Genomic DNA, 18987 nt, shown 5'->3' with positions numbered 1-18987 from the left:
GCAGGGATTAATCAAGAACAGTCAGCATGGTTTTGTTAAGGGGAGGTCATGTCTGACCAACTTAATTGAATTTTAGAAGAGATGATCAGATGTGTATATGAGGGAAATGCATTTGATGGAGTCTACTTGGACTTCAGCAAAACTTTTGATAAAGTCCCACATGGGAGAATGATAGTGAAGGTAAGAGCCAATGGGATCCAAGGAAATTTGGTAAATTGAATCAAAAATTGGCGGAGGGTGATGGTCGAGGGGTGTTTTTCTGACTGGAAGCCTGTGTCCAGTGGGGTCCCGCATGGATCAGTGTTGGGGCCCTTGCAGTTTGCGGTTGATATAAATAATTTAGATATGAATGTGGGAGGGTTGATCAGTATGTTTGCAGATGATAAGAAAATTGGTGGGATGATAAATAGTGAGGCGGATAGCCTTCGATTACAGGAGAACATAGACAAGCTGGTCAGATGGGCTGATCAGCGGCAAATGGAATTCAATCCGGATAAGTGTGAGGTGATGCACTTGGGCAGGGCAAACAAGGCAAGGGAACACATGATGAATGGCAGGACCCTGGGAAGCACCATGAATCAGAGAGATTTTTGTGTGCATGCACACCTATCCCTTCAGGAGCAGAGCAGGTGAGTACAGTGGTTAAGAAGGAGTTATGTGAGAGTACCTTTAAGAAATGGATGTTTAAGCAATGTATCTTTAAGAAATGGAGCTCATCATATTACTGAAGTGATGTCAGAGGGTGGGGGAGTTGAGCTCACTTCTGCTTTTTTGAGTTTCAGTTTGAGAAGGCAGCTGGGAGTGTCTTTGTGTTTTGCTGTGAGCTGCAGGAAGAAACACAGAGCTGGTCTATTGATGTCTGCAATCCAAAGACTATAAATATATTGAATGTAACCTAATGTGTTCTTATTTTTGAAGGTTTGAAGTCTTTTGGATGTTTAAAGGAACAGTTTGAAGGATTATTTGGTGTTGTAGTCTTTTGGGGTTATCTTTGAAGTAATGGGTGTTGAGATATTCAATGTTTGTTTTTAAAAGGTTAACTTGAGTTCATAGAATAAGCATTGTTTTGTTTTTAAAACCATTTGTCCATTTCTGCTGTATCATACCTGGAGAGTACGCCGTGTGCTTCCCACACCACAATCTATTAAAAGTTGTGGGTCGGTTGAACTCCATGAAACACTTTGGGGTTCTGTAAACCCGGACCCATAACAAAGGCATAGAATTTAAGAACAGGGAGGTTATGCTGGAGTTGTATAAAACATTGGTTATGTCACAACTAGTGTGTGCAGTTCTGGAGTCCGCATTATAAGAGGGATGTGATAGCACTGGAAAGGGTGCTGTGGAGATTTACCAGGATGTTGCCTGGGCTGGAGAGTTTTAGTTATGAAGAATGATTGGATTGACTGGGGTTGTTTTCCTTGGAGCAGAGGAGACTGATGGGGGGGGGGGGGGCATGATTGAGATGTGTAAAATTATGAGAGACATAGATAGAGTAGACAGGAACAAATCATTTCCCCTTGGTGGAGAGGTCAATGACCAGGGGGCATAGATTGAAGGTAAGGGGCAGTAGTTTTAGAGCGGGTGTGAGGGGAAGCTTGTAGTCCAGAGGGCGGTGGGAGTTTGGAATTTGCTGCCTGAAAGGGTGGTGGAGACAGAGACCCTTATTACATTTAAGAAGTATTTAGATGTGCACATGCAATTGCAGAGCATACAAGACTATGGACCACTCGAAAATTGGATTAGAATGGTTAGGTGGTTGTGTTTGACCAGTGAGATGTGATGGACCGTTGGGCCTTTTCTGTGCTGTATGATCTATGATTCTATGACTCTATGGCTCTATCTAATTTGTCTTCAGCTTTCATGGTATTTCTTTTCTGCTGTTAGCCCACAAATTATTGAATTTTTCTTTCAGTAATGGTGCGATTTGGTGCACAGAATCTCGGGGTTATTAGACTCCTGTCATTATCACTGCATTTTTGTACCTAATACAGATGGGTGTTCAAAAAGTTATTTAACTTTGCATGTCACTCCCATTACTTGCTGGAAGAAAAGGTTCTGATTTCCACCCCAAAAATTGATTCATATTATTCCATTTCTGGTTTTCCCACTCCATGGTCGCATGGTCGCATTTGCACACAGCCAGCAGGATCATCAATGTATATTAAAAACAAATTTCCAAATCTGTGGAGGACCACTTGGTGAGACAAGTCCTGAAGCAGTTGAGTGCACTTATCCTGCAGTGCCATTTATTCCAATGGCTCATAAGATTGCCACTGTTCCATTTTCATACTCATTAAAAAAATACTTCCATCTACACAACACTTGTTATGATAATGTGTTAAACGCTTTACCAAAAAAAAAAGTACTTTTAAGTGTAGTCACTGTTGTAATGTAGGAAATATGGAAGCTAATTTGCACACAGCAAACTCCCACAAACTGCAATGTAATAATGACCAGATAATCTGTCTTTGTGATGTTGATTGAAGGATAAATATTAGCCAAGACAACTCTCCTGTTTTTCTTAGAAGTAATATGGGATATCTTATACCCACCTAAGAGGGTTGATGGAACCTCAAGTTAAGATCTCATCCAAAAGTCCGCATCCCAGATAGTGCAGACGTCCATCACTACCATACTTGATTTTTGCACCTAAATTTCAAATATAACACACAAATGCCTCGTAGCTCAGCTATGCTGGAGCACTTTCCTGTGGGTAAATGGACTTGACTAACCGAGATCTAATTGGATGGTGAAATAAATTTGAAGGGCTGTATGGCATTTCCTGTATCAATGTTCTTATTATACTGTTAATACCCCCTCTGATGTTTAATGCAAGGGTATCCCAAAGTCCAGAAGGGTATCTCGGAACCCCAGTCCTTAGTGGTATTTATTACAATTTGGTATACTGTGAGAAAAGATATGCGAACCAGGGAGGAATAGTGCAGTTATTGTGTGATCAATTAATGAAGAGTATATATTAACTTAAAAGGATAAAAACACATGGCAAGAAGGACTATAATACACTACAACAATTAATTACACTGATGCTTGCACACACCGTATTACATGAAGTTGCCCTTTGTTTCCCAACTACCTATGTTCCCTGAGACACCCCTTTGTTCCCAAACAACATCCAATATTATATTATTTTTATGAGTTAAATCCAACAGGTAATTACCATGCACAGGTTATTTGGCCATGTTTGGGAAAACCTTGTTCAGTTTCAGTGAAGGTGAAATCTTCTCGCTTCAAGTGTTGGATCTTAACTGGCTACCCATTTAGCAGTAACTTGTTTTGGGAGACTGTTTCTGGAGCTGCATGGGGCTGTGGTGGTAGCTGCTGCCACTGTGTCCTTTTCTCCAGTTATTGTGCTTGGATTCATTCATGTTACCCATCCTGTGGATCTGGCTTTTAGCATATACTTGTCTATTTCCTTATCTCTCTACTTTGAAGTAACCTCTTCTATACCCCAGTGTTTCCCCTAATCACTTGCTTTTCACACTGAAATGCTAGTTTGCATTTCAAAATCTCTTCAGAGAGCTGGCCTTCAATTCCCTTTTCTATTTATTTTATCCCAATTTCATTTTTAAATCTTAATTTTCTCAGATTTTTAACAATACACATGTAACAGGCTTAATATTAATCTTCCACTGAGGTAGAATGTGGAATGTGTTTAATTGGCTTATCCCTTTGAAGCTATCAGGTTGACATTTTTCAAGAGGACAGTTAAACATGACTTTTATTCCAGTCAACAGTGGGCGCAGTGGTGGGTAGGATGGGAGAATACAGTGGGAGCACAGAAGTCAGGGGCGAAATTCTCCGGTATCGGCGCGATGTCCGCCGACTGGCGCCCAAAACGGCGCAAATCAGTCGGGCATGGCGCCGCCCCAAAGGTGCGGAATGCTCCGCATCTTGGGGGGCCGAGCCCCAACCTTAAGGGGCTAGGCCCGTGCCGGACGAATTTCCGCCCGGCCAGCTGGCGGAAAAGGCCTTTGGTGCCCCGCCAGCTGGCGCGGAAATGGCATTGCCGGGCGGCGCATGCGCGGGAGCGTCAGCGGCCGCTGACGGCATTCCCGCGCATGCGCAGTGGAGGGAGTCTCTTCCGCCTCTTCCTTGGTGGAGACCGTGGCGAAGGCGGAAGGGAAAGAGTGCCCCCACGGCACAGGCCCGCCCGCGGATCAGTGGGCCCCGATTGCGGGCCAGGCCACCGTGGGGGGCACACCCCGGGGCCAGATCGCCCCGCGCCCCCCCAGGACCCCGGAGCCCGCACGCGCCGCCTTGTCCCGCCGGTAAGGTAGGTGGTTTGATCTACGCCGGCGGGACAGGCATTTTAGCAGCGGGACTTCGGCCCATCCGGGCCGGATAATCGCGGGGCGGGGGGGGGGGGGCGCCAACCGCTGTGGCGCGATTCCCACCCCCGCCGAATATCCGGTGCCGGAGAATTCGGCAACCGGTGGGGGCGGGATTCGCCCCCGGCGACATTGACATGAAAATGATTTGTGATCATTCACTCTGGCTTTTAATGGAGGTGCACATTTCCCATTGTGCCATGCTGGGAACAGCATTTGAATATATTTGAATATCATAAATGCTCATTATGAAGGACACTCACTGGATTCACACCCCCACACAGGATCAAAAGGCCATATTGACATCTAATTAGATCAACATCATTCACAATGAGATATTGGGCAGCACGGTAGCACAAGTGGATAGCACTGTGGCTTCACAGCGCCAGGGTCCCAGGTTCGATTCCCCGATGGGTCACTGTCTGTGCAGAGTCTGCACGTTCTCCCCGTGTCTGCGTGGGTTTCCTCCGGGTGCTCCGGTTTCCTCCCACAGTCCAAAGACGTGCAGGTTAGGTGGATTGGCCATGATAAATTGCCCTTAGTGACCAAAACAAAAGGCTAGATGGTGTTATTGGGTTACGGGGATAGGGTGGAAGTCTTAAGTGGGTCGGTGCAGGCGCCGAATGGTCTCCTTCTGCACTGTATGTTCTATGTTCTAAGGGATGTGCATCTGGCAAACAGCCTTCATTCATGACTTCTAAATATGTTTGTTTACCTTACATTGTGCATTTCACAGTGGCACAGTGGCACAGTGGTTAGCACTGCTGCCTCAATTCCACACTGTCTGTGTGGAATTTGCACTTTCTTCCCGTGTCTGCGTTGGTTTCCTCCGGGTGCTCCGGTTTCCTCCCACAGTCCAAAGATGTGCGGGCTAAATTGCCTCTTAGTGTCCAAAAGGTTAGATGGGGTTACTGGGTTACGGGAATGGGGTGGTGGCGTGGGCTTAAGTGGGGTGCTCTTTCCAAGAGCCGGTGCAGACTCGATGGGCCAAATGGCCTTCTGTACTATTTAATTCTATGAGTCTATGATTTCCCACAGCTCCTTTGATGCAGTTCCAGGCTGCACAGACAACTGCAGATTTCATGATGATTTCAGAAGCAAGGGTTTATGTACCAGACACACGGTAAGGGTGGCGGGGAAATTGAAATGAGCTGGAAGATGTAGCGCACAAAGACTCACGAGAGACGAATAGAGATGAAGTCGATGAGGCTTTATTAAGCATGACTTGTTCCCCGCAGTTCAGTAACAGACTGGCCTGCAGGGGAGAACTCCTGGTTCTTATACTCCGCCTTCAGGGCGGAGCTAGAGGTCAACAGCCAACCAGGACCCGGGATCTGTCAGCCAATGACATCACGGCTTCACAGTCCCACATGACCCCTGATGCATACTACCACATTCACCCCTTGTTAAAAATGAACCCGGCGGGGTGGTGCTTCGCATGGTGGTAGAGGTTTACAAGGCTGGTCCTGGGAGGAAAACTTTTGCATGTCATCACAGTATGTACAGGGTATTTTTTGTTTTGAACTATTTACAGTATTCGTAAGAGGGAAAAAGGGAAAAAAAATTCTCGATAAAGTCCACAACATTCTAGTGTTACACCGATGCCACAAGTCGGTCGGGCGGTCTGGTCGTCCTTGTCGATCGCCTCAGCCCTGGTGGTGGTGGTGCTTGTTCCAGTGTTGTCGCCTCCGGGAGCTTTTCGGTTTCTGCTTCAGCTTCACTTCTGGTCGGACCTGGGAGGAGGACCGATCCTCCCGGGAAGGGGGCTGTCGCGGGGTGCGCCGGTGGCAGGGAGGGGGTGATAGGTGTCGGGGGGGTGTGCGTGTTGCCGGCGGGCGCCAGATCTCGCAGGGAGACCGTGTCCTGTCGGCCGTCGGGGTACTCCACGTAGGCGTACTGCGGGTTCGCGTGGAGGAGGTGAACCCTCTCGACCAACGGGTCAGACTTGTGCGCCCGCACATGTTTCCGGAGCAAGATGGGTCCTGGGGCCGCCAGCCAGGTCGGCAGCGACGTTCCAGAGGAGGACTTCCTGGGGAAGACGAGGCGCTCATGAGGCGTCTGGTTAGTAGTGGTACACAGTAGCGACCGGATGGAGTGGAGGGCATCCGGGAGGACCTCCTGCCACCGTGAAACTGGGAGATCCCTGGACCGTAGGGCCAGTAGAGCAGTCTCCCAGACCGTGCCGTTCTCCCTCTCTATTTGCCCGTTCCCCCGGGGGTTGTAGCTGGTCGTCCTGCTCGAGGCTATACCCTTGCTGAGCAGGAACTGGCGCAGCTCGTCACTCATGAAGGAGGACCCTCTGTCGCTATGGACGTATGCGGGGCAACCTAACAGTGTGAATATGGTGTTAAGGGCTTTAATGACTGTGGCCACTGTCATGTCAGAGCAGGGGATGGCGAAGGGGAAACGGGAGTACTCGTCCACCACGTTCAGGAAGTATGTGTTGCGGTCGGTGGAGGGGAGGGGCCCTTTGAAATCCAGACTGAGACGAATAGAGATGAAGTCGATGAGGCTTTATTAAGCGTGACTTGTTCCCCGCAGTTCAGCAACAGACTGGCCTGCGGGGGAGAACTCCTGGTTCTTATACTCCGCCTTCAGGGCGGAGCTAGAGGTCACCAGCCAACCAGGACCCGGGATCTGTCAGCCAATGACATCACGGCTTCACAGTCCCACATGACCCCTAATGCATACTACCACAGAAGACAAAGGCTTGATTGGGGGGTTAGGACTGGACTGAGGCAGGGGAAGGGGACTGGAGGCAAATGGCCTGATTGGAGGGGGGGAAAATACTGCGGAAAGTGCACTCAGGCACACGATTGGGAGGGGGATGGTGAGAAGGTAATTGGGGGCCAGAATGGGAAGTGAGTTTAAGACAGAAGCCTAAAGGCGAACCAGGACCAGAAAGAAGAGCTGAGTGAAAAGGACTTAGATGGCTGAGTTTGCAAAGTCTGTCCATGTGCCAGTCCAGGCAGGGAGAGGGCATGTAGGTCCATTGTAGGTGATGCCCAGCAAGGTGTGTAGGATATGGTCATGACCTCATGTCCATCATTCCAGGAGGTTTTAGGCATGATACTAGGCTGCAGATGGCACCATCATAGCCAATGCACGCATCCACAGCCTACAGAATGGGAATAGGTAATGTATGGGTAGGCATTCAATGGTCTCAATGGAGTTGTCTCCAGATGTCACTGTGCACTAAGCCTCAAGATGGAGAGATGTAAGATCCACGTAAGGCATGGGCACATCCACTTCAAATAATTTAGGGGGTAAGACAGGGATATCTATCACAATGACAATGAGATCAAAGATTACAGGGGAAGGAGTAGTTGGAGGAAGGGAAACCTTCTCGCTTCAAGTGTTGGATCTTAACTGGCTACCCATTTAGCAGTAACTTGTTTTGGGAGACTGTTTCTGGAGCTGCATGGGGCTGTGGTGGTAGCTGCTGCCACTGTGTCCTTTTCTCCAGTTATTGTGCTTGGATTCATTCATGTTACCCATCCTGTGGATCTGGCTTTTAGCATATACTTGTCTATTTCCTTATCTCTCTACTTTGAAGTAACCTCTTCTATACCCCAGTGTTTCCCCTAATCACTTGCTTTTCACACTGAAATGCTAGTTTGCATTTCAAAATCTCTTCAGAGAGCTGGCCTTCAATTCCCTTTTCTATTTATTTTATCCCAATTTCATTTTTAAATCTTAATTTTCTCAGATTTTTAACAATACACATGTAACAGGCTTAATATTAATCTTCCACTGAGGTAGAATGTGGAATGTGTTTAATTGGCTTATCCCTTTGAAGCTATCAGGTTGACATTTTTCAAGAGGACAGTTAAACATGACTTTTATTCCAGTCAACAGTGGGCGCAGTGGTGGGTAGGATGGGAGAATACAGTGGGAGCACAGAAGTCAGGGGCGAAATTCTCCGGTATCGGCGCGATGTCCGCCGACTGGCGCCCAAAACGGCGCAAATCAGTCGGGCATGGCGCCGCCCCAAAGGTGCGGAATGCTCCGCATCTTGGGGGGCCGAGCCCCAACCTTAAGGGGCTAGGCCCGTGCCGGACGAATTTCCGCCCGGCCAGCTGGCGGAAAAGGCCTTTGGTGCCCCGCCAGCTGGCGCGGAAATGGCATTGCCGGGCGGCGCATGCGCGGGAGCGTCAGCGGCCGCTGACGGCATTCCCGCGCATGCGCAGTGGAGGGAGTCTCTTCCGCCTCTTCCTTGGTGGAGACCGTGGCGAAGGCGGAAGGGAAAGAGTGCCCCCACGGCACAGGCCCGCCCGCGGATCAGTGGGCCCCGATTGCGGGCCAGGCCACCGTGGGGGGCACACCCCGGGGCCAGATCGCCCCGCGCCCCCCCAGGACCCCGGAGCCCGCACGCGCCGCCTTGTCCCGCCGGTAAGGTAGGTGGTTTGATCTACGCCGGCGGGACAGGCATTTTAGCAGCGGGACTTCGGCCCATCCGGGCCGGATAATCGCGGGGCGGGGGGGGGGGCGCCAACCGCTGTGGCGCGATTCCCACCCCCGCCGAATATCCGGTGCCGGAGAATTCGGCAACCGGCGGGGGCGGGTTTCGCCCCCGGCGACATTGACATGAAAATGATTTGTGATCATTCACTCTGGCTTTTAATGGAGGTGCACATTTCCCATTGTGCCATGCTGGGAACAGCATTTGAATATATTTGAATATCATAAATGCTCATTATGAAGGACACTCACTGGATTCACACCCCCACACAGGATCAAAAGGCCATATTGACATCTAATTAGATCAACATCATTCACAATGAGATATTGGGCAGCACGGTAGCACAAGTGGATAGCACTGTGGCTTCACAGCGCCAGGGTCCCAGGTTCGATTCCCCGATGGGTCACTGTCTGTGCAGAGTCTGCACGTTCTCCCCGTGTCTGCGTGGGTTTCCTCCGGGTGCTCCGGTTTCCTCCCACAGTCCAAAGACGTGCAGGTTAGGTGGATTGGCCATGATAAATTGCCCTTAGTGACCAAAACAAAAGGCTAGATGGTGTTATTGGGTTACGGGGATAGGGTGGAAGTCTTAAGTGGGTCGGTGCAGGCGCCGAATGGTCTCCTTCTGCACTGTATGTTCTATGTTCTAAGGGATGTGCATCTGGCAAACAGCCTTCATTCATGACTTCTAAATATGTTTGTTTACCTTACATTGTGCATTTCACAGTGGCACAGTGGTTAGCACTGCTGCCTCAATTCCACACTGTCTGTGTGGAATTTGCACTTTCTTCCCGTGTCTGCGTTGGTTTCCTCCGGGTGCTCCGGTTTCCTCCCACAGTCCAAAGATGTGCGGGCTAAATTGCCTCTTAGTGTCCAAAAGGTTAGATGGGGTTACTGGGTTACGGGAATGGGGTGGTGGCGTGGGCTTAAGTGGGGTGCTCTTTCCAAGAGCCGGTGCAGACTCGATGGGCCAAATGGCCTTCTGTACTATTTAATTCTATGAGTCTATGATTTCCCACAGCTCCTTTGATGCAGTTCCAGGCTGCACAGACAACTGCAGATTTCATGATGATTTCAGAAGCAAGGGTTTATGTACCAGACACACGGTAAGGGTGGCGGGGAAATTGAAATGAGCTGGAAGATGTAGCGCACAAAGACTCACGAGAGACGAATAGAGATGAAGTCGATGAGGCTTTATTAAGCATGACTTGTTCCCCGCAGTTCAGTAACAGACTGGCCTGCAGGGGAGAACTCCTGGTTCTTATACTCCGCCTTCAGGGCGGAGCTAGAGGTCAACAGCCAACCAGGACCCGGGATCTGTCAGCCAATGACATCACGGCTTCACAGTCCCACATGACCCCTGATGCATACTACCACATTCACCCCTTGTTAAAAATGAACCCGGCGGGGTGGTGCTTCGCATGGTGGTAGAGGTTTACAAGGCTGGTCCTGGGAGGAAAACTTTTGCATGTCATCACAGTATGTACAGGGTATTTTTTGTTTTGAACTATTTACAGTATTCGTAAGAGGGAAAAAGGGAAAAAAAATTCTCGATAAAGTCCACAACATTCTAGTGTTACACCGATGCCACAAGTCGGTCGGGCGGTCTGGTCGTCCTTGTCGATCGCCTCAGCCCTGGTGGTGGTGGTGCTTGTTCCAGTGTTGTCGCCTCCGGGAGCTTTTCGGTTTCTGCTTCAGCTTCACTTCTGGTCGGACCTGGGAGGAGGACCGATCCTCCCGGGAAGGGGGCTGTCGCGGGGTGCGCCGGTGGCAGGGAGGGGGTGCTAGGTGTCGGGGGGGTGTGCGTGTTGCCGGCGGGCGCCAGATCTCGCAGGGAGACCGTGTCCTGTCGGCCGTCGGGGTACTCCACGTAGGCGTACTGCGGGTTCGCGTGGAGGAGGTGAACCCTCTCGACCAACGGGTCAGACTTGTGCGCCTGCACATGTTTCCGGAGCAAGATGGGTCCTGGGGCCGCCAGCCAGGTCGGCAGCGACGTTCCAGAGGAGGACTTCCTGGGGAAGACAAGGAGGCGCTCATGAGGCGTCTGGTTAGTAGTGGTACACAGTAGCGACCGGATGGAGTGGAGGGCATCCGGGAGGACCTCCTGCCACCGTGAAACTGGGAGATCCCTGGACCGTAGGGCCAGTAGGACAGTCTCCCAGACCGTGCCATTCTCCCTCTCTACTTGCCCGTTCCCCCGGGGGTTGTAGCTGGTCGTCCTGCTCGAGGCTATACCCTTGCTGAGCAGGAACTGGCGCAGCTCGTCACTCATGAAGGAGGACCCACTGTCGCTATGGACGTATGCGGGGCAACCTAACAGTGTGAATATGGTGTTAAGGGCTTTAATGACTGTGGCCACTGTCATGTCAGAGCAGGGGATGGCGAAGGGGAAACGGGAGTACTCGTCCACCACGTTCAGGAAGTATGTGTTGCGGTCGGTGGAGGGGAGGGGCCCTTTGAAATCCAGACTGAGACGAATAGAGATGAAGTCGATGAGGCTTTATTAAGCGTGACTTGTTCCCCGCAGTTCAGCAACAGACTGGCCTGCGGGGGAGAACTCCTGGTTCTTATACTCCGCCTTCAGGGCAGAGCTAGAGGTCACCAGCCAACCAGGACCCGGGATCTGTCAGCCAATGACATCACGGCTTCACAGTCCCACATGACCCCTAATGCATACTACCACAGAAGACAAAGGCTTGATTGGGGGGTTAGGACTGGACTGAGGCAGGGGAAGGGGACTGGAGGCAAATGGCCTGATTGGAGGGGGGGAAAATACTGCGGAAAGTGCACTCAGGCACACGATTGGGAGGGGGATGGTGAGAAGGTACTTGGGGGCCAGAATGGGAAGTGAGTTTAAGACAGAAGCCTAAAGGCGAACCAGGACCAGAAAGAAGAGCTGAGTGAAAAGGACTTAGATAGCTGAGTTTGCAAAGTCTGTCCATGTGCCAGTCCAGGCAGGGAGAGGGCATGTAGGTCCATTGTAGGTGATGCCCAGCAAGGTGTGTAGGATATGGTCATGACCTCATGTCCATCATTCCAGGAGGTTTTAGGCATGATACTGGGCTGCAGATGGCACCATCACAGCCAAGGCACGCATCCACAGCCTACAGAATGGGAATAGGTAATGTATGGGTAGGCATTCAATGGTCTCAATGGAGTTGTCTCCAGATGTCACTGTGCACTAAGCCTCAAGATGGAGAGATGTAAGATCCACGTAAGGCATGGGCACATCCACTTCAAATAATTTAGGGGGTAAGACAGGGATATCTATCACAATGACAATGAGATCAAAGATTACAGGGGAAGGAGTAGTTGGAGGAAGGGAAACCTTTACATTACGCTTCTCCAGAATGATGTGAGAGATTTCCACAATCATACGGGTCTGGTAGTAGAGCCTCAGCACTACCATCTTTTATCCTGAATCTATGGCGCAATAGAAAATGAAACTATGAAAACACTCTGGTGGGGAAGTCTCTTTGTGCTTCTGGGAGGCTTTGATCACTACAATGGCGGGCCGAGTTAAGGGGCACCCAATTGATAGCTGTATTCTCAAAAGAGGAATCATGCACAGCTGATTCATGTTTGAAATATTTTAATAACAATAGATGCAATCAGGAGCTGTAATTCGTAAAGCGCAGTCATGCAAGATTAATTCTGATTCGTGTCACAAATTGATCGCCTTGTAATAACCCCTTGTCCCAAGCATAAAAAGTCCTCAGTGCAGCAACAAATCCAAAGCCAAATGGGCTACAGCCAAACTGCCCTTCTCAACCTTGCAGCTGGCAGATTCAGAGATGTGAAACAACAGCCCCGCCTAAAATAATCAAATTCTCTCACAAAACATTTGCGCTCAAAGGTATTCTGGAGGATGTAGTCATAGAGTGCACTCGATGAGTATTCCAGCGCTTGGGATAAAAAAAGCATATCCAAGCACCTGTCCAAAGCAACCTTGAAGGGGGTGTTCAGCAATGATACCTCTTAAAACTGAATAGTTAGCATGCCACTAGAGTAGTTTTACATAAATTACTTCATTAAGGATTGAGATGAATTATAGGCAGACTACTGTTTAATCATTATTAACCATTAAACGTGTATTTTTAGGACATAGCACTGATAAGGAATCAAATGGGATTTAGGATAGGTAACTTGACCGAAGGGACATCACATCTGACATCCTGTCTTTGTGAAACAATCCAGGGTGCTGGTTCTGTTGTTCTGTTTGTCACAAACAATCAGCACAGGATGCTGAGATTGTACATAGCTGTCAGGATGAGGATTAATCATGGGTTGCTTGCGATTCTATTGGGTGAAGTTTAAACATTGCTTGCGACTCTATTGGATAAGTTTAAACATAGCAGCTTCAGGGATTGGATTGCGTCCAACTGGAGAGGGCTATTGATTTTTGAAAGTTGTATATGTGCTGAGTTTGTGTCTTTGTTCTGTGGAAGGATCTTGGCACCTTTCCAGGTCTTATCTCTCATGTACATGAATGCGAGTTTGTAGAAAATAAAACCGTCTTCAGATTGTTGATGTGTCTGCTACTCAGAGGTACTAAATGAATACTTTGCATCAGTATTCACCAAAGAGAAGAAATTGGTAGATGTTGAGTCTGGAGAAGGGTGTGTAGATAGCCTGGGTCACATTGAGATCCAAAAAGACGAGGTGTTGGGTGTCTTAAAAAATATTAAGGTAGATAAGTCCCCAGGGCCTGATGGGATCTACCCCAGAATACTGAAGGAGGCTGGAGAGGAAATTGCTGAGGCCTTGACAGAAATCTTTGGATCCTCACTGTCTTCAGGGGATGTCCCGGAGGACTGGAGAATAGCCAATGTTGTTCCTCTGTTTAAGAAGGCTAGCAAGGATAATCCCGGGAACTACAGGCCGGTGAGCCTTACTTCAGTGGTAGGGAAATTCCTGGAGAGAATTCTTCGAGACAGGATCTACTCCCATTTGGAAGCAAATGGACGTATTAGTGAGAGGCAGCACGGTTTTGTGAAGGGGAGGTCGTGTCTCACTAACTTGATAGAGTTTTTCGAGGAGGTCACTAAGATGATTGATGCAGGTAGGGCAGTGGATGTTGTCTATATGGACTTCAGTAAGGCCTTTGACAAGGTCCCTCATGGTAGACTAGTACAAAAGGTGAAGTCACACGGGATCAGGGGTGAGCTGGCAAGGTGGATACAGAACTGGCTAGGCCATAGAAGGCAGATAGTAGCAATGGAAGGATGCTTTTCTAATTGGAGGGCTGTGACCAGTGGTGTTCCACAGGGGTCAGTGCTGGGACCTTTGCTCTTTGTAGTATATATAAATGATTTGGAGGAAAATGTATAAATGATTTGGAGGAAAATGTAACTGGTCTGATTAGTAAGTTTGCAGCCGACACAAAGGTTGGTGGAATTGCGGATAGCGATGAGGACTGTCGGAGGATACAGCAGGATTTAGATTGTTTGGAGACTTGGGCGGAGAGATGGCAGATGGAGTTTAATCCGGACAAATGTGAGGTAATGCATTTTGGAAGGTCTAATGCAGGTAGGGAATATACAGTGAATGGTAGAACCCTCAAGAGTATTGAAAGTCAAAGAGATCTAGGAGTACAGGTCCACAGGTCATTGAAAGGGGCAACACAGGTGGAGAAGGTAGTCAAGAAGGCATACGGCATGCTTGCCTTCATTGGCCGGGGCATTGAGTATAAGAATTGGCAAGTCATGTTGCAGCTGTATAGAACCTTAGTTAGGCCACACTTGGAGTATAGTGTTCAATTCTGGTCGCCACACTACCAGAAGGATGTGGAGGCTTTAGAGAGGGTGCAGAAGAGATTTACCAGAATGTTGCCTGGTATGGAGGGCATTAGCTATGAGGAGCGGTTGAATAAACTCGGTTTGTTCTCACTGGAACGAAGGAGGTTGAGGGGAGACCTGATAGAGGTATACAAAATTATGAGGGGCATAGACAGAGTGGATAGTCAGAGGCTTTTCCCCAGGGTAGAGGGGTCAATTACTAGGGGGCATAGGTTTAAGGTGAGAGGGGCAAGGTTTAGAGTAGATGTACGAGGCAAGTTTTTTACGCAGAGGGTAGTGGGTGCCTGGAACTCGCTACCGGAGGAGGTGGTGGAAGCAGGGACGATAGTGACATTTAAGGGGCATCTTGACAAATACATGAATAGGATGGGAATAGAGGGATACGGACCCAGGAAGTGTAGAAGATTGTAGTTTAGTCGGGCAGCATGGTCGGCACTGGCTTGGAGGGCCGAAGGGCCTGTTCCTGTGCTGTACATTTCTTTGTTCTTTGTTCTTTGTACTGAGTTGAGCCACAGGAGAAAAGCCCACGTGGAAGCCGACTCAAAACACAGGTCTTGAAACCGCTCCTACAAACCTCATAGTATTAGGTCTTAGAATAGGGAGAGGTGGGAGAGACATGTACTGTGTGTTATGGGCCAGGGTTTAGAGAACACCAAAGTATATCATGGAGTTCACCTGACCTACAACTGTTTATAGATTTTGGTTACAATGAGCACAAGGGTCTGCCTTTTCAGGTGTAATTCAACAGAGGCCTTAAGCACTTGTAAGTTTATTCTATGAATTCAGCTAACATTTTATAAACACACACACAGTAAGCATTTTATCAACTACAAACATAAATACCCCACACAGCTACAGTATTCTATATTTTATTAATTTTTAAAATAAATCTAGAGTACCCAATTCATTTTTCCAATTAAGGAGCAATTTTAGTGTGGCCAATCCACCTACCCTGCACATCTTTGGGTTGTGGGGGCGAAACCCACACAAACATGGGGAGAATGTGTAAACTCCACACGGACAGTGACCCAGAGCCGGGATCGAACATGGGACCTTGGCGCCATGAGGCAGCAGTGCTACTCTCTGCGCCACCGTGCTGCCCTCAGTACTCTATATTTAACCCTTAATAACTTCCCTTTACTGTTTCACTCAAGTAACAACATCCATAAATCAGACAATCCCTTATACCACAAAACAGTAGGTTTGAATTCCTTCCAGAACACAGTTATTACTTTGAAGTTATCAAGTGATCTGGAGACACCTTTTTCACATGCAGAAAGAGAGAGGGACTCCAAGATCCTTGTAGTCTGAATACAGCTTCCAACTGTCTAAACTAAAAGTAAACTCAGAGCCACAAACATCTTCCAGCTCAAAGCAAAAGTAAAAACCAGAGCCACCGTCCAGCTCCACCCACACAATGACATCACTGCAGCCATTAGAGAGGACAAACATTTCTCAAAAGGACATTCCCATGACAAGTGTTCCTGAAAACTGTCATTGTACTGCCAAGTTGCGATGAGGTGCCTCAACTAAAACTAACTCCTTGAAACCAAAGTCACTCACTTGCCACTGACAAGAAGAGGAGCTTTGGAGGATAATGTTCACTTATGTTTTTCTTCAATGTTCCAGCAGAGAGAACGTGAGGAAGATGAATGGTGTGTTTAGCATTGCCTCCATCATTGCATGAAGGTAAGAGGAAAGGCAGAGGAGTACAATGTCAGTGCCAGGCCTGAGCTGCTTCATCTTGATGAGCGAGGGTTAGCAGGACCCCCTGAGAACCACTGAGCATCGGTGGCTTGCAAGACCGAGGGTGTACAGAAGACACTATCATTCCTTCAGATGAGCGAAAATCAGTATCATCGATGTCTCCATATGTCCAAGGACCTGATGGGTCACGTTTTCCACATTCTCCAGGAGTTGATGCCAGGGGACTGGGACAACATCTACTTCCAGTATCTCTAAAATTCACTGCAGCTCTTAACCTCTACATGAGTGGTTCCTTCTGGGGACCTCTGCAGCATCCAAGCTTTCACTCACAAGTGCAGACAGGAGGCATCTTTGCCAAGGCACACAATGACGTGCACGTCGCTAGAGATCTAGCTAGAAAGGCATTAGGATTAGATGCTGTTTGAGGATTCCCATAGGTGCAGGATGCTATCGGCCTTTGCCGACATTCGGGAAAATTCTATCCTAGATATTTGTTTTCCATATTTCAAGCTAGAATACTAAATAAGTTCTTTTTTGTTTGTCAGAAGTCCTTTTCCTACTGCATTCAGTGACCCTAGGACTACAGGCCAGGATGATGAATAACTTTATATGCGGTGGCCACCTGAAGCATTGGAAGATGAAGTCTGATTGATGGACATAACACCTGATTGATGGTAAATATGAAGACACCATCAAAAGACAAATACACAACTTGAATATTGCGAAGTCTGCATTGCCTTGCAGCCTATGGGAAGAACTGCTAAGAGCTATGCCTTGTTTTGGGAAAGGATTGTACCAGGCCTCGAAAGGCTGGAGTGTGACCAAAAATTTGGCTTGAAAGGGATGTTGCTTCAGCGACTCGATGCTGCAGCTGCAGAAGAGAAAGTCACCCCGGAAGGGCCAGGAACTTAGTGGACCATAGTGCCCACTCATAAGGTTACTCAGTGACTTGGTAATGTTTGTGCCAAGGAGATGGTAACACATGTACCAATATGGGAAACTGTTGTGGAGTGGACCAATCTGGGGTTATTGTTTGTACTTTAGAAAAACCTGTCTTTTCTTACGATATATGTATACACAAGTGCTTTCTCCCTTCAATAAAGTTATCTTTTTTTCTTTTTCTTTTTCTTATATTGTTGATTATAATTGCATACCATTATTATTGTAATTATTATTCAATAAACTCATTGTTTTAACACATTGCTTGTCATAGTCACTCATTCCTCTTACATCCAGAGTACAGCTCCAAACCTAAGTGAGATTCCGAAAGGGACACTCAAGACTCCTTGCAACACCTGTTCTGCGACCGCCAAAACTACATCGTCCAGGTATGTGCAAGATACTCCGGAAGCTGCCATGACTCCATCATTCAAACATCTTCAACGTCCCAAACCACATATAGGTTTGGTTCCTTCGCGACACAGGCTACTTGCAAAGGACATGACTGATGTCCATTAGACAGCCACTAAATACATTTGAGGAAAGGTACAATGATGCTCAGGCTGCCACATAAATATTGATAGAGTAAACCACTGGCATATTCAAGATGCAATTCTTTTTTGTTTTGTTTCAAAATTTAGAGTGCCCAATTAATTGTTTCCAATTAAGGAACAATTTAGCATGGCCAATCCACCTACCCTACACATCTTTGGGTTGTGGGGGCGAAACCCACGCAAACACGGGGAGAATGTGCAAACTCCACACAAACAGTGACCCAGAGCCGGGATGAAACCTGGGATCTCGGTGCCGTGAGGCTGCAGTGCTAACTCAAGATGCTATTCTGACGTCTCAACAGATATGGCACAATATATGCACAACATAAGTACAAATTGATAGCCATTATGGAGACATGGTTGCAGGAGGGCATGGACTGGGTCCTGAATATTAACCGTTGCAAGATATTTAGGAAGGACAGGATGTGAGAAAAGATGGAGGTGTTCCTCTGTTAGTTAATGATTGTATTAGCACAATAATAATCGCTTATTGTCACAAGTAGGCTTCAATGAAGTTACTGTGAAAAGCCCCTGGTCGCCACATTCCGGCGCTGTTCGGGGAGGCCGGTACGGGAATTGAACCCACGCTGCTGCCTTGTTCTGCAATACATGCCAGCTGTTTAGCCCACTGTGCTAAACACACACACATGGGGACGGATCATATAGACCCATTTCGCTGCTAAGCGTGGGGCTTAAGTTCAGGAAGCCAGGGTGTGGAAGAAGTTTGAGCAGAGGTGAGAAACGATAAAAGCACCCAGAGTGAGATCGCAATACCCTGACCCCCCTCTCACTTAGCCATTGTTGGATGTCACCAATGCCTATAGTCATGGAGTGCAACTCCTGCAGCAGCACAGTCATTATGTGCTAGGTCAAGATCTCCATGGCGGCTGCCGCCATCTTACCAGTTGACCTCTGTGCTGGCATGTTGACGCAAAGACCTCAAACTAAACATGAACAGACTCCTCCATTGTACAATGCAATCTACACAATGCATCTGATACCATGCCTGATATTCCTATGACAATCATAGAATCATAGAATTTACAGTGCAGAAGGAGGCCATTCGGCCCATCGAGTCTGCACCGGTTCTTTGAAAGAGCACCCCACCCAAGGTCCACACCTCCACCCTATCCCCATAACCCAGTAACCCCACCCAACACTAAGGGCAATTTTGGACACTA

At 48.1% G+C, this 18987-nt stretch overlaps 1 long non-coding RNA gene across 1 annotated transcript in view; it reads left to right on the top strand.

Annotated features, from left to right (window-relative positions):
* Positions 1-17511, top strand: part of LOC140413013 (uncharacterized) — a 62911-nt gene extending 45400 nt beyond the window's left edge. Inside the window, exon 3 of the long non-coding RNA XR_011942202.1 lies at positions 16236-17511. This is a non-coding gene — a long non-coding RNA (uncharacterized lncRNA). The remainder of the gene's footprint in view (positions 1-16235) is intronic.
* The last annotated feature ends 1476 nt before the right edge of the window (positions 17512-18987 follow it).

The sequence above is a fragment of the Scyliorhinus torazame genome, chromosome 1 (assembly GCF_047496885.1).
Source record: "Scyliorhinus torazame isolate Kashiwa2021f chromosome 1, sScyTor2.1, whole genome shotgun sequence".
Classification (NCBI taxonomy): Eukaryota; Metazoa; Chordata; class Chondrichthyes; order Carcharhiniformes; family Scyliorhinidae; genus Scyliorhinus; species Scyliorhinus torazame.
This window is presented reverse-complemented; position numbering and strand designations above follow the sequence as displayed.